This window comes from Tamandua tetradactyla, chromosome 14, assembly GCF_023851605.1.
Source record: "Tamandua tetradactyla isolate mTamTet1 chromosome 14, mTamTet1.pri, whole genome shotgun sequence".
Taxonomy (NCBI): Eukaryota; Metazoa; Chordata; class Mammalia; order Pilosa; family Myrmecophagidae; genus Tamandua; species Tamandua tetradactyla.
This window is the reverse complement of record NC_135340.1, coordinates 54,854,003-54,875,474: the sequence shown is the minus strand read 5'-3', so window position 1 is coordinate 54,875,474 and position 21,472 is coordinate 54,854,003. Positions and strand designations below refer to the sequence as shown.

The 21,472-nt window shown below is 37.8% G+C and overlaps 1 protein-coding gene across 1 annotated transcript in view; it reads left to right on the top strand.

Annotated features, from left to right (window-relative positions):
- Positions 1-21,472, top strand: part of OIP5 (Opa interacting protein 5) — a 60,739-nt gene that overhangs the window by 38,777 nt on the left and 490 nt on the right. The window lies entirely within an intron of this gene.

The window sequence follows — 21,472 nt, the reverse complement described above, 5'->3', positions numbered from 1 at the left end:
ATTTATTCTTTCTTCTGCCTCTTCATATCTGCTGTTGTGTGTCTCTAGTATATTTTTTATTTGGTCTACAACATCTTTAATCTCTGTGGGCAGGGCACAACAGTACGTTGATGTATTGCAGCACAGGTATAGGCTCAGGTTGGGGACGCTGTGCTGGTGCCTGTGATCATGGGGTGCAGGTCACAGGATTGTAGAGGTGCAGTGTGGGGGCTGTGGGTATGTGGTGCAGTTCAGGCACACCTTGGTGTGCTGGAGCAGGGTGCAGCATGGGGGACACAGAGGCAGAGCATTCCTAGTCCCCATCTTCCCATCTGTGCACCCCTGAGGGCTCTGGGCTTCCATTTGGAAAGGGGCACAGGCTAGGCTGCTTGCACCAGCCAGACAGTCTCCGGTTCTTTGCATCTCAGTTCTTCAGCTTTTGCAATCGGGGCTTCCCTATGTGGTATAGAAGACCCTTCTGAGTCACTTACACCCTGGAATTACCATCTCAGTTGCTTTCCCATCCCTTCTCTAGCTATTCCTTGGAGCAGAGGGTGAACTCGACCTATCCTATTCTGCCATCTTCCCCTGCAATCCATTTTCAGTTTTTTTTAAATTGTGAAATATATAGGAAAAAAGTAATAAGTTTCAAAGTACATTGTAGTGAGTAGTTACAGGACAGTTTAATAGTTTGGAATAGGTTACAGTTCCACAATTTTAGGTTTTTACTTCTAGCTGCCCCAAGATACTGGAGACGAAAAGAAATATCGATATAATGATTCAGCAGTCATACTCATTTGTGAAATACTATGTTCTCTTTTATAACTCCTCCTTCTCCTTTGATCTTTCTCCCAGTCTTTGAGGGTATTTGGACTATGCCCTTTCTAACTTTTTCCTGTTGGAAAGGGCTGTGGATAATATGGGATAGGGGGTACTAGTTGATGTTCTGGATAGGCTGGCCCCTGAGGTTTCAGGACTTATCTGGCTTAGGAACCCCTCTGGTGGTTGTAGGTTTCTGGACAGTAATCATAGTGAATTAAACTTTTGTAAAATCTCAGATGGAGCCCTAGGTATTCTTTATGGTTGACAGGAATGATTTTGGTGTTTGGCAAACCATGGTAAATAGCAATATCTGGCTGAAGCATATATAATAGTAGCCTCCAGAATAGCCTCTCAACTCTACTTGAACTCTCTTACCAAAGATACCTTATTTTGTTACATTTCTTTTCCTGCATTTGGTCAGGTAGACCTTGTCGATCCCACAGTGCCAGGACCTGTCTCCTCCCTGGAGTTCATATCACACATTGCCAGAGAGTTTTCACCCCTGGATGTCATGTTCTACATAGTGGGGAGGTTAATGATTTTACTTTCAGAGTTGGACTTAGAAAGAGAGAGGCTACATCTGAGCAACAAAAGAGGTCCTCTGAAAGTAAATCTTAGACATAACTACAGGTAGACTTAGCTTTTCTGCTACAGAAATAAACCTCACAAGAGCAAGCCTCAAGATTAAGGGTTTGGCCTGTTGACTTGAGAGTCCCTAATGTTTGAGACAGTATCAGGGGTTTCTCTGGTGTTAAAGCTTAAGCTTCATATTTTTCTTCCCATCCCTCAAGGGACTTTGCCAATACTTTTTGTTGTTGCTGTTGTTTTTATTTTTTATTTTTGTGCCAATACTTTTTAATTATCTGCCCAATGTACTCTGGGATGTATCTGAGCAGTACATTAAGCTATACAGAATTGCAAGCTTGCATTCCCATCCTGGGCTCCATGTGTTTGGGTTTTTTAAATGATCTTTCCAGAAAGGATGAGTTAGATTATGTGTGACAGAAAATTAAGGTTTTGGAGAAAAATCTCTCTTCCTTTGGTCACATAGGGGAGGTGAAGTTCTATGACAAACGATGTTTTCTGGACCCCTGTGTTCTGATTTACCTTAGTCCTGACCCAATCAGCTTTGTTCTTTTTAAATATTTTTTATGTAAGAGAATGAATAATACACTTAGAAGTACCAAAAAAAAAATGGATATCTTAGTTAGCTTATCCATAGGCATATTTAAATAAAGTATCCAAATAGTCTAAAACCTGTGTTTGCACAGTAAGTTTCCTAAATCAATTTAAAATTAAGGTAACAAGGAAAAAATCTATAATTTCAGATATCAGAGTTTCCTAAATTCTAAATATTAAACACTGACTTAAATGCCATTGATCAGCTGTCAAAAATGTGAATGTTCTCAGAACATAAGTTGAAAGTTCAACATAAGTTGAAAGTTATTACAAATATCAATGTTGCTATAGTAATGACTTATGTTACTGAACATTTTCCTGATTTCAGGAAAATATAAAGATACAAATGTTTTTACAATTAACATAGGAAAATCTTGACCACCAAAAATAGATATCTTAATTAGTTTATTCATAGGCATATTTAAATAAAATATCTAAATAATCATCATAAAGCCTATTTGTACAATGTTTCATAAATCAATTTAAAATGAAAGCAAGCAAGGAAAAAATCTACAGATACAGACATCAGAGTTTCTTAAATTCTAAATATTAAATACTTTCAAAATGCCACTTAACTATCAAAACTGTGTACATTCTCAAAATTTCAAGTAAAAGTTATTACAACCATCAGCTTTCCTTTAGTAATGACCTATGTTACTAAACAATTTCAAATTTATCAAGGGCGAGATTGGATAAGACTCGACCTTTTTGCCTATCAAGTTAGTCCCTGCGAAGTGCTCTGAGGTAAAACAAAACAACAAAAAACACCTTTATTTTTAATGAGCTAACTACTGGATCATTATGTCTCTTCTTCCAAGTATAGAACATAACTGCCCAACTTCTCAGAACTTAAGTATTGTATTCGAGTAGCAATAATTGTCCAGGACTAAGCAAAGGACAGTGAAGTATGCAAAAGATATATCACATTCTAGAGAGGAACCTATAATCAAGTTGGAAGAGGAAAACTAAGATAAAACGATTGGGAAGCAATTAAACACAAGCTTGTATGTTGCTTACTTTCTAGTTCATGGTAGAATATGGTTCTAATCCTAGGGTTTAGTTATATCTCACAATTTATTTTTTAATGAATGGTCTTCTAAAATAGCCTTCCTATATCTTTGTAGATAAAACTTTCTAAAATCAGGTTTCTCTATTTTTTCATTGGAATGTTTCTTGTTTCATTTGAGATAAGTTTAATAAAAGAAACTAGGCACAAAGTTTCACTAGCAATAAAGATAGCTAGTATTCTCTATCCACAAAATCCTTGTCTATAATGCCTGTATTTCTGGCTTCTTGCCTTTCAAAAATTGTTTTTTCACATTGCATTTTCCTAGTGCCCATATCACATATCTTGACAACATAGTCCCTGTTTGTAATAAGAAAATGATGTACCAATGAAAATCCATTACCATCAAAAGAACAACAGAAGTATCTCTGCTTTCTTGTTTATTTCCTTGGAAGTGTTCATTAATGACTGTTCTCTATGGAACTAGATTCCCACAATCAGCCATAGTGGTATATAACTGTAATGCTGACTGCACACTTAAAAAAAAAAAGAAAAGGAAAGCAATAATTTTCAAAGTACCCTTCAATAAGCAGCTACAGAACAGGTCCCAAACTTTGTCATGGGCTACCATTCCATCATCTGACATTTGTCCTTCAAGCTGCTTCAAAACACTGGAGGCTAGAAGATATATTAATATAGCGATTCAGTAGCCATACTCATTTGTTAAATCCCATTTTCTCTGTTATACCTCCTCCCTCTCTGTTAATCACTCTCCCACTATATAGAGATCCTTTGAGAATGCCCGCTCTGATTTTTTCATGTTAAGAAGGGATGTTCACACTGAAGGATAGGAGGATGCAATTAATTTATAATCTTGGAGAAACTGGTCCTTCTCAGTTTCAGGATTTATCTGACCTAGGAACTCTCAAGGAGGCAAACCTAGTGCACGAAAACTTTATAGAGTCTCAGTTCAAGCTTATGTGCTCTTAAGAGACAACAGGACTGATGTTGATTGGGGTTTAGCAAACTATGACCATTTGTACTCTCTGACTGCCTGTTCACTATTGGCCATAGCATGCATTTTTAGTTTTCCCCCTGTATCCCTCTACCATTGACTCCATGTCTACTATCGAACCATTGAAATAGTTCATGTGAGAATTTATTTAAAATCATAAATGTAATCATTGGGATACATTGCACTGTACATCCCCTTTCAGTCATATTCACTTTCAGTATGGCAATACTACTTATAAACCTGCTAATTAGTTATCACTTTTATCCATTTCCTTGCATTTAGATTCAACCTCTTTGAGTCACTTTCCCTCCGTGTCCAGCTTCTGTGTATCTCTAGGTCTGCTGTATTCTACAGTATAACCTCTGACATTACCTTTACCAAGGTCATAATAACGAAATCATACAGTATCTGTCCTTTTGTGTCTGGCTTATTTCATTCAGGATTATGTCCTCAAGGTTCATCCACATTGTCATATGTTTCAGGACATCATTTCAGTCTTACTGCTGCATAATATTCCATCATGTGTGTGTGTGTATATATATATATATATATATATATATATATATATATATATACACACACAAATTACATTTTGTTTATCCACTCATCTGTTGATGGGCACCTGGATTGTTTCCATCTTTTGGCAATTGTAGATAATGCAGATGTGAACACCAGTGGTATTGCAGGGTCATAGGGAAATTCAATATTTAATTTCTGAGGAACCTCCAAATTGTCTTCCATAGCAGCTGTACATTATACATCCCCATCATCAGTGTCTAAGTGTCCCAATTTCTCCACATCTTCTCCAACATTTGTAATTTCCTGTTTGTTTAACAGCAGCCATTCTTACAGGTGTGAGGCGGTATCTCATTGTAGTCCTGATCTGCAGTCCCCTTATACTGATGAAAATGGGCATCTTTTCATGTGCTTTTTAGCCATCTGTATTTGCTCTTTGGAAAATAATGTCTATTCATATTTTTATCACTGAGCATTTTTTTTTTTTTTTTTAATCCTTAACATCATCACATAGATGCATGATCATTGTTTCTTAGTACATTTGCATCAGTTTAGAGGAACTAGCAACACAACAGAAAAAGATATAAAATGTTAATATAAAGAAAAGAAATAAAAGTAGTAGTAATAGTAAAAAACAACAACAACAAACAAACCAACAAGCAAACAAAAACAAAAAAAAACCCTATAGCTCAGATGCAGCTTCATTCAGTATTTTAACATGATTACTTTACAATTAGGTAGGTATTATTGTGCTGTCCATTTTTGAGTTTTTGTATCTAGTCCTGTTGCACAGTCTGTATCCCTTCAGCTTCAATTACCCATTGTCTTACCCTGTTTCTAACTCCTGCTGAACTCTGTTACCAATGACATATTTCAAGTTTATTCTCGAATGTCTGTTCACATCAGTGGGACCATACAGTATTTGTCCTTTAGTTTTTGGCTGGATTCACTCAGCATAATATTCTCTAGGTCCATCCATGTTATTACATGGTTCATAAGTTTATCTTGTCTTAAAGCTGCATAATATTCCATCGTATGTATATACCACAGTTTGTTTAGCCACTCTTCTGTTGATGGAGATTTTGGCTGTTTCCATCTCTTTGCAATTGCAAACAACGCTGCTATAAACATTGTTGTGCAAATGTCCGTTTGTGTCTTTGCCCTTAAGTCCTTTGAGTAGATACCTAGCAATGGTATTGCTGGGTCGTATGGCAATTCTATATTCAGCTTTTTGAGGAACCGCCAAACTGCCTTCCACAGTGGTTGCACCCTTTGACATTCCCACCAACAGTGGATAAGTGTGCCTCTTTCTCCGCATCCTCTCCAGCACTTGTCATTTTCTGTTTTGTTGATAATGGCCATTCTGGTGGGTGTGAGATGATATCTCATTGTGGTTTTGATTTGCATTTCTCTAATGGCCAGGGACATTGAGCATCTCTTCATGTGCCTCTTGGCCATCCGTATTTCCTCTTCTGAGAGGTGTCTGTTCAAGTCTTTTTCCCATTTTGTAATTGGGTTGGCTGTCTTTTTGTTGTTGAGATGAACAATCTCTTTATAAATTCTGGATACTAGACCTTTATCTGATATGTCGTTTCCAAATATTGTCTCCCATTGTGTAGGCTGTCTTTCTACTTTCTTGATGAAGTTCTCTGATGCACAAAAGTGTTTAATTTTGAGGAGCTCCCATTTATTTATTTCCTTCTTCAGTGTTCTTGCTTTAGGTTTAAGGTCCATAAAACCACCTCCAGTTGTAAGATCCATAAGATATCTCCCAACATTTTCCTCTATCTGTTTTATGGTCTTAGACCTAATGTTTAGATCTTTGATCCATTTTGAGTTAACTTTTGTATAGGGTGTGAGAGATGGGTCTTTTTTCATTCTTTTGCATATGGATATCCAGTTCTCTAGGCACCATTTATTGAAGAGACTGCTCTGTCCCAGGTGAGTTGGCTTGACTGCCTTATCAAAGATCAAATGTCCATAGATGAGAGGGTCTATATCTGAGCACTCTATTCGATTCCATTGGTCGATATATCTATCTTTATGCCAATACCATGCTGTTTTGACCACTGTGGCTTCATAGTATGCCTTAAAGTCAGGCAGCGCGAGACCTCCAGCTTCGTTTTTTTTCCTCAAGATGTTTTTAGCAATTCGGGGCACCCTGCCCTTCCAGATAAATTTGCTTATTGGTTTTTCTATTTCTGAAAAATAAGTTGTTGGGATTTTGATTGGTATTGCATTGAATCTGTAAATCAATTTAGGTAGGATTGACATCTTAACTATATTTAGTCTTCCAATCCATGAACACGGTATGCCCTTCCATCTATTTAGGTCTTCTGTGATTTCTTTTAACAGTTTTTTGTAGTTTTCTTTATATAGGTTTTTTGTCTCTTTGGTTAAATTTATTCGTAGGTATTTTATTCTTTTAGTTGCGATTGTAAATGGGATTCGTTTCTTGATTTCCGCCTCAGCTTGCTCATTACTAGTGTATAGAAAAGCTACAGATTTTTGAATGTTGATCTTGTCGCCTGCTACTTTGCTGTACTCATTTATTAGCTCTAGTAGTTTTGTTGTGGATTTTTCTGGGTTTTCTACATATAATATCATATCGTCTGCAAACAGTGATAGTTTTACTTCTTCCTTTCCAATTTTGATGCCTTGTATTTCTTTTTCTTGCCTAATTGCTCTGGCTAGAACTTCCAACACAATGTTGAATAATAGTGGTGATAGTGGACATCCTTGTCTTGTTCCTGATCTTAGGGGGAAAGTTTTCAATTTTTCCCCATTGAGGATGATATTAGCTGTGGGTTTTTCATATATTCCCTCTATCATTTTAAGGAAGTTCCCTTGTATTCCTATCTTTTGAAGTGTTTTCAGCAGGAAAGGATGTTGAATCTTGTCAAATGCCTTCTCTGCATCAATTGAGATGATCATGTGATTTTTCTGCTTTGATTTGTTGATATGGTGTATTACATTAATTGATTTTCTTATGTTGAACCATCCTTGCATACCTGGGATGAATCCTACTTGGTCATGATGTATAATTCTTTTAATGTGTTGTTGGATACGATTTGCTAGAATTTTATTGAGGATTTTTGCATCTGTATTCATTAGAGAGATTGGTCTGTAGTTTTCTTTTTTTGTAATATCTTTGCCTGGTTTTGGTATGAGGGTGATGTTGGCTTCATAGAATGAATTAGGTAGTTTTCCCTCCACTTCGATTTTGTTGAAGAGTTTGAGGAGAGTAGGTACTAATTCTTTCTGGAACGTTTGATAGAATTCACATGTGAAGCCGTCTGGTCCTGGACTTTTCTTTTTAGGGAGCTTTTGAATAACTAATTCAATCTCTTTACTTGTGATTGGTTTGTTGAGGTCGTCTATTTCTTCTTGAGTCAAAGTTGGTTGTTCATGTCTTTCCAGGAACCTGTCCATTTCTTCTAAATTGTTGTATTTATTAGCGTAAAGTTGTTCATAGTATCCTGTTATTACCTCCTTTATTTCTGTGAGGTCAGTAGTTATGTCTCCTCTTTCATTTCTTATCTTATTTATTTGCATCCTCTCTCTTCTTCTTTTTGTCAATCTTGCTAAGGGCCCATCAATCTTGTTGATTTTCTCATAGAACCAACTTCTGGTCTTATTGATTTTCTCTATTGTTTTCATGTTTTCAATTTCATTTATTTCTGCTCTAACCTTTGTTATTTCTTTCCTTTTGCTTGCTTTGGGATTAGTTTGCTGTTCTTTCTCCAGTTCTTCCAAGTGGACAGTTAATTCCTGCATTTTTGCCTTTTCTTCTTTTCTGATAAAGGCATTTAGGGCAATAAATTTCCCTCTTAGCACTGCCTTTGCTGCGTCCCATAAGTTTTGATATGTTGTATCTTCATTTTCATTTGCCTCTAGGTATTTACTAATTTCTCTTGCAATTTCTTCTTTGACCCACTTGTTGTTTAAGAGTGTGTTGTTGAGCCTCCATGTATTTATGAATTTTCTGGCCCTCCGCCTATTATTGATTTCCAACTTCATTCCTTTATGATCCGAGAAAGTGTTGTGTATGATTTCAATCTTTTTAAATTTGTTAAGACTTGCTTTGTGACCCAGCATATGGTCTATCTTTGAGAATGATCCATGAGCACTTGAAAAAAAGGTGTATCCTGCTGTTGTGGGATGTAATGTCCTATAAATGTCTGTTAAGTCAAGTTCATTTATAGTAATATTCAGGTTCTCTATTTCTTTATTGATCCTCTGTGTAGATGTTCTGTCCATTGATGAGAGTGGTGAATTGAAGTCTCCAACTATTATGGTATATGTGTCTATTTCCCTCTTCAGTGTTTGCAGTGTATTCCTCACGTATTTTGGGGCATTCTGGTTCGGTGCGTAAATATTTATGATTGTTATGTCTTCTTGCTTAATTGTTTCTTTTAATAGTATATAGTGTCCTTCTTTGTCTCTTTTAACTGTTTTACATTTGAAGTCTAATTTGTTGGATATTAGTATAGCCACTCCTGCTCTTTTCTGGTTGTTGTTTGCATGAAATATCTTTTCCCAACCTTTCACTTTCAACCTATATTTATCTTTGGGTCTAAGATGTGTTTCCTGTAGACAGCATATAGAAGGATCCTGTTTTTTAATCCATTCTGCCAGTCTATGTCTTTTAATTGGGGAATTCAGTCCATTGACATTTAGAGTTATTACTGTTTGGATAATATTTTCCTCTACCATTTTGCCTTTTGTATTATATATATCATATCTGACTTTCCTTCTTTCTACACTTTTCTCCATGTCTCTCTCTTCTGTCTTTTTGTATCTGACTCTAGTGCTTCCTTTAGTATTTCTTGCAGAGCTGGTCTCTTGGTCACAAATTCTCTTAGTGACTTTTTGTCTGAGAATGTTTTAATTTCTCCCTCATTTTTGAAGGACAATTTTGCTGGATATAGGAGTCTTGGCTGGCAGTTTTTCTCTTTTAGTAACTTAAATATATCATCCCACTGTCTTCTAGCTTCCATGGTTTCTGCTGAGAAATCTACACATAGTCTTATTGGGTTTCCCTTGTATGTGACGGATTGTTTTTCTCTCGCTGCCTTCAAGATCCTCTCTTTCTCTTTGACCTCTGACATTCTAACTAGTAAGTGTCTTGGGGAACGCCTATTTGTGTCTAATCTCTTTGGGGTGCGCTGCACTTCTTGGATCTGTAATTTTAGGTCTTTCATAAGAGTTGGGAAATTTTCAGTGATAATTTCTTCCATTAGTTTTTCTCCTCCTTTTCCCTTCTCTTCTCCTTCTGGGATACCCACTACACGTATATTTGTACGGTTCACATTGTCCTTGAGTTCCCTGATACCTTGTTCAAATTTTTCCATTCTTTTCCGGATAGTTTCTGTTTCTTTTTGGAATTCAGATGTTTCATCCTCCAAATCACTAATTCTATCTTCTGTTTCTTTAAATCTGTCATTGTAGGTATCCATTGTTTTTTCCATCTTTTCTACTTTATCTTTCACTTCCATAAGTTCTGTGATTTGTTTTTTCAGTTTTTCTATTTCTTCTTTATGTTCAGCCCATGTCTTCTTCATGTCCTCCCTCAATTTATCGATTTCATTTTTGAAGAGGTTTTCCATTTCTGTTCGTATATTCAGCATTAGTTGTTTCAGCTCCTGTATCTCATTTGAACTATTGGTTTCTTCGTTTGACTGGGCCATATGTTCAATTTTCTGAGCGTGATCCGTTATCTTCTGCTGGCGTCTGGGCATTTAGTCAGATTTCCCCGGGTGTTCGACCCCACAGCTTGAAAGATTTTTCTGCGCAATCTCTGGGTTCTGTTCTTCCTATCCTGCCCAGTAGGTGGCGCTCGTGGCACACGCCTGTCTGTGGGTTCCACCAGCGAAAGTTGCTGTGGGTCCCTCAACTCTGGAAAACTCTCGCCGTAGGGGAGGTTCGGCAACCTAAGCGTCTTGGAAGAATGCCAGCCGGCCCGGGTTTCCAAACGTGGGGAGGGTCGCCGGCCGTCGCAGCACAGGAGAGCGTCCGGCCAAATTAGCCAGTCGGCGCGGGGCACCAAGCGTGGCGGGAGGGCGCCAGCTGTCGCAGCCCGGGAGAGTACACTGTTCCCAGCCGACGGGGGAGTCACGTGTTTGGAAGGGATCCCCCGGTCACTGTTCTCTGCAGTCTGGGGGTTTCCGACCCAACTATCTCAGTTGTTCCGGGGGGCCTCGTGTGGTGGGGGCACCAGCCGCCGCGGCCTAAGGGGACCGCCTGTCCAATTCTACCAGCTGGCCCAGGAAGGTGGAAGGGAGGGACTCCGGTCGCTTGTTGTCCCACCCAGGAAAGCCCGTGCCCCTTGGTGATCTCACCGGAGCTGGTTCTCCCAGATAGTCAGCCGTTCCAGGATGGGGTCCGCTGTCCCTTTGATCTCCGTCGTGGCTCCGGGAGCTGCTCTGTATTATCTCCACTCCCCCAGTAGCTGTTCATCACTGTCAGAGTCCTCACACTGTGAGTAATTGACTGATTTCTTATGCCGCAGAGGCCGCACCATGGTCCGTTCCAAGGATGCAAATCTCCACTGAGCATTTTTAAGGTAATTTTTAAGGCTTTTGCTTGGTATGTCTATATTATGGTCATCTTCGTTGGTATTTTCTCACTTTTTATCCTCTTTCTTGGAATGGGCCATCATTTTCTTTTCTTTGTTTGTCTTGGACTCTTTTTGCACACTATAACTTCCCTATCTGAGGAATTCCTGATATTCTCTCAAGCAGTGGGGGCAACCAATTCAATAGGCTGAGCCCTTGATCTTGGGGCTTGCCCAATGAAAATTTTTAGACTCTTGAAAGAATGCCTACAGATGTTGTAAATGTGAAAAAAAAAAACAAAAAACAAACAAAAAAAAAACGGAGTGTGCCTCCTGAAGAATGTTTTTGACCCAGAGAGCAATGGGTCAAAATAAGTTTAACATGGGAAGGAGTGGATTGAGGTGAAAAGGGTTCAGATTTCTTGTTTTAGAACCTCATTTATGTTGCCCTATAGTGGTGAGTGGGTGGGAAGGGTAGCAGGTCTACCAGTAAGGAATGATTGTGGCAGTAGTGCAGCCAAGAGATAAAGTGGTTGTAGATAAAGAAGCTAACTTGGTTGAGATATAGATAGCAGATTTTTTAAAATAGTAGATTCTTTGCATTTTGTACTGTTTATAGGGCATTTTCCCTTAGAATATTCTAAACTAGAGATTATTCTGATTTGTTTTATGCTTTTTAAAAACTTTTTATTTTGAAATGATTTTGAACTTACAGGATAGTTGCCAAAATAATACAAACCTATACAGAGAACTCCCACCCCTCCAGATATCCAGATCCACCAATTTTAACAGTTTGCCACCTTAGTTATAGTATTCTTTCAATCTATTTATCCATCTGTCTATCTTCTGAACATCTGAGAGCAGGTTGTACAGATCCTACACCTTGAACACATATACTTCCATGTATATTTCCTATGAACAAGGTTATTCACTTACATAATCACCTTAAGTGCAGTTATGAAATTCAGAAATTTAATGTTGCTATAAATCTTACTGTTCTAGTTTGTTAGCTGCCAGAATGTAATATACCAGAAATGGAATGGCTTTTAAAAAGGGGAATTTAATAAGTTGCTAGTGTATAGTTCTAAGGCTGAGATAATGTCCCAGTTAAAGCAAGTCTATAGAAATGTCCAATCTACGGCATCCAGGGAAAAATACCTTGGTTCAAGAAGGCTGATGAAGTTCAAGGTCTTTCTCTCTCTCAAGTGAGAAGGCTCATGGTAAACACAGTCAGGGTTTTTCTCACATCTGGAAAGGCACATGGTGAACACGGTGTCATCTGCTAACTTTCTCTCCTGGCTTCCTGTTTCATGAAGCTCCCCGGTAGGTGTTTTCCTTCTTCATCTCCAAAGGTTGCTGGCTGGTAACTCTGCTTCGTGGTGCTACATCATTCTCTGCTCTCTCCACATCTCTTTCATTCTCCAAAATGTTTCCTCTTTTATAGGACTCCAGAAACTTATCAAGACCCACCCAAATGGGTGGAGACATGTCATCACCTAATCCAGCTTAACAACCACTATTGATTAAAGCACATCTCCAGGGAGATGATCTAATTACAGATTCAAACATACAGTATTGGATAGGGATTATTCTGCTTTTACAAAATGGGATTTTGATTAAAACAAGGCTTTTCTAGGGGACATACATCCTTTCAAACCAGCACACTTACGTTCTATATTCAATTCCAATTTTTTCTTATATCCCAGTGACGTCCTTTTGAGCCTTTTCTCCTCCGTTTTTAGATCTCGAGTATAATGTATTACACTTAATTTTCAATATCTCTAATTGTTCTTCCTCTTTTTTTAATTGTGGAAACATATATACAACATAAATCTTGCCATCCCAGTCACTCCAAAACATACTATTCAGTGGGATAAATCAAATTCACAATGTTGCAGTGCCCTCAGTGACTTTCATAACTAGTTCTTTCCTTTGACCCCAAACAGAAACCCTACACTCATTTTGCATTAACTCCCCATTGATCTTGCTCCTCACACCTGGTAACCTGTACTCTACAGGTATACTCATTTTATTGCACTTTGCTTCATTGTGCTTCAGGATACTGCTCTTTAAAAAAAAAACAAAAAACAAGTGAAGGTTTGTGGCAACCTTGTATCAAGCAAGTCTATTGGTGTAATTTTTCCAACGTCATCTGTTCACTTTGTGTCTCTGTGTCATGTTTTGCAATTCTTGCAATATTTCAAGCTTCTTCAATATTATTGTATCTCATATGGTGATCTGTGATCTTTGATGTTACTATTGTAATTATTTTGGAGCACTACAATCCATGCCCATGTAAGACAGTGAGCATAATCGATAAATGTTGTGTATGTTCTGACTACTCCATTCCCGTCTCTCTCACTGTCCTCAGGACTCTCTATTTCCTAAAACACAACAATATTGAAATTAGAACAATCAATAACCTTACAATTGCTTCTAAGTGTTTGAGTGAAAGAGTCACATGGTTCTTATTTCAAATCAAAAGCTAGAAATGCTTTTTAAGCTTAGTGACAAAGGCATGTTGAAAGCTGAGATAGGCCAACAACTTATGTCTTGCACCAATTAGCCAAGTTGTAAACTCAAAGGAAAAGTTTTAGAAGGAAATTAAAAGTGCTAATCCAGTGAACACATGAATGATATAGAGAAAATTTGAGAGTGGTCTGAATACCAGCCACAACATTCCCTTAAGGCAAAGCCTAATCCAGAGCAAGCCTCTAACTCAATTTAATTCTATGAAGGCTGAGAGAGGTGAGGAAGCTGCCGATGAAAAATTTGAAGTTAGCGGAGGTTGGGTAATGAGGTTTAGGGAAAGAGGCCATCCCTATAACAAAAAAAGAAAGGTGAAGCAGCAAGTGCTGATGTAGAAGCCTTGGCAAGTTATCCAGAAGATCTAGCTAAGATAATTGCTGAAGGTGGCTACATTAAACAACAGATTTTCAATGTAGGTAAAACAGCTTTCTATTGGAAGAAGATACCATCTTCAGAGGAAAGGCTGACTCTTTTGTTAGGGGCTAAAGCAGCTGGTGTCTAAATTGAAGTGAATGCTTATTAACCGTTCTGAAAATCCTAGGGCCCTTAAGAACTATACTAAATCTACTCTGCCTGTGCTCTCTAGATGGAACAGAAAAACTGGGATTACAGAAAACCTGTTTACTACATGGTATATGGAATATTTTAAGCCCCCTGTTGAGAACTACTGCTCAGAAAAAAAAGATTCATTTCAAAGTACTACTGCTCATCAATAATGCACCTGTCATCCAGTGGTGTGGTGGAAATGTACAATGAGAGAAATGTTTTCACGCCTGTAACACAGCATCCATTCTTGAGCTCATAGATCAAGGAGTCATTCTGATTGTTAAGTTTTGTTATTTAAGAAATACATTTCCTGATATTCTCACAAGCAATTGGTTGGGGACAACCAATTCAATAGGCTGAGCCCTCAATCTTGGATTTTACCCCTATGAAATTTATTCCTACAAAGGAAAAGCTAAGCCTACATATAATTATGCCTAAGAGCCACCCCCAGAGAACCTCTTTTTTTTTTTTCTCAGATGTGGCCTCTCTCTTTAAATCAACTCGGCAGGTGAACTCACTGCCCGCCCCCCCCTCCCCGCCCCCCACGTGAAACATGAATCCTAGGGACGTAAATCACCCTGATAGCCTGGGACAGTACTCTCTCAATGAGCCGGGACCTGGCATTATAGGATTGAAAAGCCTTCTTGACCCAAAGGGGCAAGAGAGAAATGAGAAAAAATAAAATTTCAGTAGCTGAGAGATTTCAAACAGAATTGAGAGGTTATCCTGGAGGTTATTTTTATGCATTATATAGCTATCTATTTTTAGTTTATGGTGTATTGGAGTGGCTAGAGGGAAGTACCTGAAACTGTTGAACTGTGTTAAAGACAATTGTATAACTTTATAGTCCATGTGATTGTGAAAACCGTGTGTCTGAAGCTCCCTTTTTCCAGGGTATGGATAGATGAATAAAAAAAAAAGGCAAAAATAAATAAATAATAAGGGGGGGGAGAGGGGGTACAAAATAATTGGGTTGTAATACTAGTGGTCAATGAGAAGGAGGGGTAAGGGGTATCAGGTGTATGAGTTTTTTCTTTTTATTTCTTTTTCTGGAGTAATGCAAATGTTCTAAAAGTGATCATGGTGATGAATACACAACTATGTGATGATATTGTGAGCCATTGATTGTATGCTTTGGATGGTGTTCTAATTTGCTAGTGGCCAGAATGCTTTTAAAAACAGCTTTTAAAAAGGGGAACTTACTAAGTTGCAAGTTTACAGTACTAAAGCTGTGAAAATGTCCAAATTAAGGCTCCAACACTGGGTTACTTTCACTCAAGTAAGGCTGATGAAATTCAGGGTTTATCTTTCAACTGGAAAGGCACATGGTGAACATGGGTGTGTCTGCTAGCTTTCTCTCTAGGCTTCTTGTTCCATGAAGCTTGCCGGGTGGCGTATTCCTTCTTCATCTCCAAAGGCCTCTGGCTGCGTGGGCTCTTGCGGTTCTTATGGCTCTCTTGCTCTCTTAAAGGATTCCAGTAAACTAATCAAAACCCACCTGGAATGGGTAGAGTCATCTCCCTCTAATCAAAGGTTAATACCCACAATTTAGTATGTCACCATGGAGATAATCTAATCAGATTTCCACTCTACAGTTCTGAATAGGGATTAAAAGAAAGAACTGCCTCCACAAGATGTATCAGGATTAAAACATGGCTTTTCTAGGGTACATAATCCTTTCAAACCAGCACAGATGGACTGTTTGTGCATGAAGATTTCTCAATAAAAATATTTTAAAAAACACATTTTGTAAGGTGAGAACTGCCATACTTAGTGATTCCTCTGATGGATATGGGAAAAGTCAAATAACGTTTTGGAAAGAATTCACCATTCTAGGTACCATTAAGAATATTCATGATTCATGGGAGGAGGTCAAAATAGCAACATTAACAGGAGTTTCAAAGAAGTTGATTCCAACACTCATGGAAGACTTTGAGGAGTTCAAGACTTAAGTTGAGGAAATAATTTCAGATGTGATGGAAATAGCAAGAGAACTAGAATTAGAAGTGAGGGCTGAAGATGGGACTGAATTGCTGCAGTCGTATGGTAAAACTTACAGATGAGGAGCTGCTTCTTATGGATGAGTAAAGAAAGTGGTTTCTTTTTTTTTTTTTAATATCCTATAGCATGCAATTGCAGTTTTCCCCCTATACCCTGGACTTAAGCACTCTTTGTACATCAGTCAAACCTTTGAAGTGGTTCTTGCAAGAACTAACTTATATTTCTAGTGTTAATCAGGGGTACATGTAGGTCTATACAACCTCTTCCAATATTGTTCATCTTCAATAGGGTAATATTACTTACAGACCCACTAGAGAACCACCTTCACTTCTATCTATTCCCTTACATTGGAGTTTCAACCTCATTAGCTAACCGTTCACCCATCTCTTGAGATGGAATCTACTCCTGGTGAGGATCCTGTGAATATTGTTGAAATGACAACAAAGGATTTAGATTATTCCAGAAACTTAGTTTGAAAGCAGTGGTAGAGTTTGAGAGAATTGATTTCAATTTTGAAAGAAGTTCTATTGTCAGTAAAATGCTCTCAAACAGCATTGCATGGTATAGAGAAATCTTTCATGCAAGGAAGAGCCAGTAGATGCAGCAAACTTCATTGTTGTCTCATTTTAAGAAATTGCCACAGATCCTGAGTCTTCAGCAGCCACCACCCTGATTAGTTGCAGCTGTCATTACCCAGGCAAGACCCCCCACTAAGCAAAAAGATTATGACTTGCTCAAGGCTCGATTGATGGTTAGCTTTTTTTAGTAATAAAGTATTTTAATTAAGGTATATTTATTGTTTTTTAGACATAATGCTTTTGCACAGTTAATAGGCTACAGAATTTTGTAAACATACTTTTTTTTATGAATGGAGAAACCAAAAAATTCGTGTGACTCACTTTATTGTGATAATCACTTTATTGTGGTGGTCTAGAAATGAACCCACAATATCTCTGAGATATGCCTGTACTCTCTTTCTGTATGTATTTGCATATTCTGATATTTTCTTCATGGTTACCATGTGGCTTTAATCCTAAATCTATACACTCTTGTTTGCTTTGATGCCAACTTGACTTTAATATCATATATAAGCTATGTTCTTCCTACCTGTGCTGGTTTGAATCTATTATGTATCCCAGAAAAGCCATGTTTTAATTCTGATCCAATTTTGTAGGAACAGCTGTTTCTTTTAATCCCGATTCAATACTGTAGGTTGAATTCTTTTGATTAGATTTTCTCCAGGTAGATGTGACCCACCCAATTATGGATATTAACTTTAATTAGATGGAGATAGGACTCCACCCATTCCAGGTGGGTCTTGATTAGTTTACTGGAATCCTTTAAAAGAGTAAATATTTTGGATATCCTTGGAGCCCAACAGATGATGCCATGAGATGTTAAGTAAGCCAGAACCTGGAGAGAGCCAAGGGAAGCCAAGAGATGGAAGCTAGCCCTGGAGAAGTAAAGTGAGGAACCCCCACAGGGCCAGAGGCTGAAAGCAACAAGCCCAGGAGCAAGGGATCAGCCTGCCTTCCCAGCTGACAGAGATGTTCCAGGTGCATCAGCCTTTCTTGAATTGAGGTATCTTTCCCTGGACGCCTTAGTTTGGGCATTTCCATAGGCTTATAATGGTAAAATTGTAACTTATTAAACTCCCCATTTTAAAACATGTTCCAGTTCTGGTATATCGCATTCCGGCAGCTTACAAACATACAACTCCTCAGTCCCCCCACTTATATGTAGTTCTTGTCACAAATTATGCATTTTATATTATGAGTTCTAAACCATTGGTTTATCATTACATTTTATGCATTTGCCTTTTTGATACTGTAGCAAAAATTGGAGTGACAAATCAAGAATATAATAGTACTGGTATTTATATTTATATATGTTATTATTTTTACCAGAGGTCTTTATTCTTCATTTGGTTTCCAGTCAGTTATCTAGTGTCCTTTCATTTCCACCTGCAGAACTTCCTTTAGGATTTCTTGAAGTCTGGTCTATCTGTGATGAAGTCCTTTAGCTCTGAGTATCTTAATTTATCCCTCACTTTCCTGCCACAAACAGAGTTTATGGTTGGCAGTTTTTTGCTGTCAGCAGTTTAAATATGTCTTCTGACTGTCATCTTTGCCTCCGTCATGTCTGATGAGAAGTGGCTCTTAATCTTGTGGAGGCTCTTTGTATGTAATATGTTGCTTCTCTCTTGCAGCTTTCAGAATTCTCTCTTTATCTTTGCCATTCGACAATTTGATTATAACATGGCACTGTGTGGATCTATTTCAGTTTATCCTGTTTGGAGTTTTCTAAACACCTTGAACTCTTTGAATGTTTTCTCAGCCCCTTTTTCTTTCTTCTTCAGGAACTCCTACATCACTTACAGTTAGGTTTGATGGTGTCCTACAGGTTCCTCAAGGGTTTTCTTCATTCTTTCTACTTTCTGCTCTTCAGACTAGATGAGTTTACTTGTCTTATTTTCAAGTTATAATTCTTTCTTCTACCAGCTCCAATCTATTGAACCCCCTCTAGGGAATTTCTAATTTCTATTACTTTGGTCTCCAGGTACATTGGTTTCTTTTAATAATTTCCATCCCTTTATTCATAATCTATTTGTGGTCATCTGTTGTTTTCCTGATATCCTTTAGTTCTTCGTCCATGTTTTCCCTTAGCTCTTTGAGCATACTTAGGACCATTTAAAAAAATATATTTCTATTGATAAAACTTAACATACAAACATTCTATAGATGGTGTATAATCAGTGACTCACAATATCATCACATAGTTGTGTATTCATCACCATGATCATTTTTTAGAACATTTGCATCACTCCAAAAAAGAAATAAAAAAGAAAAAATGATACAGCTGTCACAATGTGACTGTGTGATTGTGAAAACCTTGTGTCTGATGCTCCTTTTATCTACCTTGTCAACAAAGGAGTAGAACATATGGAATAAAAATAAATAATAGGGGGAACAAATGCTAAAATAAATTTATTTTGAAATGCTAGTGATCAATGAAAGCAAGGGGTAAGGGGTATAGTAGGTATAATCTTTTTTTTTTTATTTCCTGTGTTTTATTTCTTTTTCTGAATTAATGCAAATGTTCTAAGAAATGATGAATATGCAACTAAGTGATGATATTGTGAATTACTGATTATGTATGTTGTTTTATTTTGTTTATTTTTTTAATTAATAAATAAATTTAAAAAAAAAAGAAAGAGGCCACATCTGAGTAACAAAAGAGGTTTTCTGGGGGTGCCTCTTACCCATAATTTTATGAGGCTTAGCCTATCCTTTGCAGGAATAAGTTTCATAGGGGTGAACCCTAAGATCAAGGGCTTGGCCTGTTGATTTGGTTTTCTTCACTGCTTGCAAATATCAGAAACTTTCCAAATGGAGAATTCTATAATTCCCCCTTTCTCCCCATTCTCTCAAGGGGACTTTACAAATATTTCTTTATTCACTGTCCAGATCATTCTGGTATTCATTGGGGAATTACACTAACCTGGATAAATCAGCCCAATCTCATGTCCTGTTCAAGATTCCATGTACTTATGTTATTCAACTAAATTGACCATAGATGTTAAATTACGAAATGCACTACCCAAAATATAAATTTTGCACCAAATAAACATCTCTCCCTTTAGTCTCACATAGAAGTTGAAGTTTTAAAATATGGATGATAGTATCCTTTACCCAGTCTTCTGATATACCTTAGTCCTATCCAGATCTGCTTCATTTATATCTCTACTTGATGTCTGATCACTTTTTCAACTTTTTAAATAGTTCCTGTATGGGGTACTGCTGACTTTCATAGCTTCAGAGCTCTAACTCTGAGTCTCAGGTGTCACATAAATAATTTAGGACTGTTTTTAAAAAGTCTTTGGAATGTTCCAGGTCTGGTCCTCCTCTTTGATGGTTTCTAATGCTTAATTGTCTCCTTTGCCTGGGCCTTTGCTTCTCTGTTTCTTTGTATGTTTTGTAATCTTTCTTTTGCAACCTGGAAATTTTGATATTTTAGTGTATTATTGCTGGAATTTAGACTCTGAGGTATCTTCTCCTGAAGCTTGTATCTATAAGTTAGTATTTCCTTGACTTCCAGGAGCTAGCCACAACAATAAAGTAATAACAAAGAAAATACCTTTCCTATTCCTTGCAGAGTGACTTAAGTGCTGGCCTTTGGGGCTTATCCATACAATCAGTTTAGAGAATGGCTCTATACTGAAGTCTAGGTGCCTTCCTGATCCTTTCTGGGCCCGGGTCTTCTTTAGGGGCTCTAGGAATTCACCTATTTATACAGTTGGGAATGTCCCCTCTTCCCTAGGAAAGTTTTCCCATTGGTTCCAGGCACTGCACTTATGTCTTACAGCCAACAGTCTCTTATCTCAAGCAGCACAACTTGACAACATTCTTCAGCAGAGCTTGGTGAGATATTTTCTACAGGCAGGGCAAGTCCTGCAACTTATGTCCTTCAGGCCACCTGTAGATAAACTGGGCCAGATATACATGCTCCTAGTATGTGCAGGTGAGTTACTCTACTCCCTCTGGAACTTGGACCAGGGATCTACACTGGGAGCATGGGCCGGCTTAAACATAGTGTATAGGGGTATGTGGGAGGGACCAGATAGGTCAACAGGTGATCCTATTGCTTTATTTATTTATTTTTATATGCTGCATGGTGGGGGTCACATTTCATTCTTTTTCCATTTGAGTATCCTGTTATTGCAGCACCATTTGTTAAATTTTTTGGGGGGGAGGGGGGGTTAGTGCACAGGCCAGGAATTGAACCGGGTCTCCTGAGACTTCAACCACTAAACTACCCTTGCACCCCCTCTATTGTTTTTAGTGGACACTTTTCTTGATTTGGTGCTTACCCGGTTACTTGAATCCTTTTAACTGTTTTCTGGAACTTTCAAAAGATGCTGTACCAGTTCTTGCTGGTTGTTTAATACTTCTGTGGGGTTATGGAGCCCCCGAAGTGTCTCACTCTGCCTTGCTAAATCTTCTGCTTTATGCTTTTGAGTTGCAAAATTTTGCCATGTTTTTTGATAAAATCAGCAAGGGTAAAGCCTCCTGTAACAAACAATACTTCATAAAAGCTGTTAGTTAATTTCAATTCTTAAGAACGAGACCTAAAAATAAACACTATATTGAATCATCTTGGAGCTTTTATTTTATATATCTTCCTCAATATTATATATTTTCTTTACTAAATTATAAAGCTGTTTCTATGTTAATACTTTTCTCAGCCTCTGGATTTGCCATTTTGGTTGAGACTTTCAGTAGAAAATTAAATATTTGAACCTGTTAACATCCAATTAAGGATT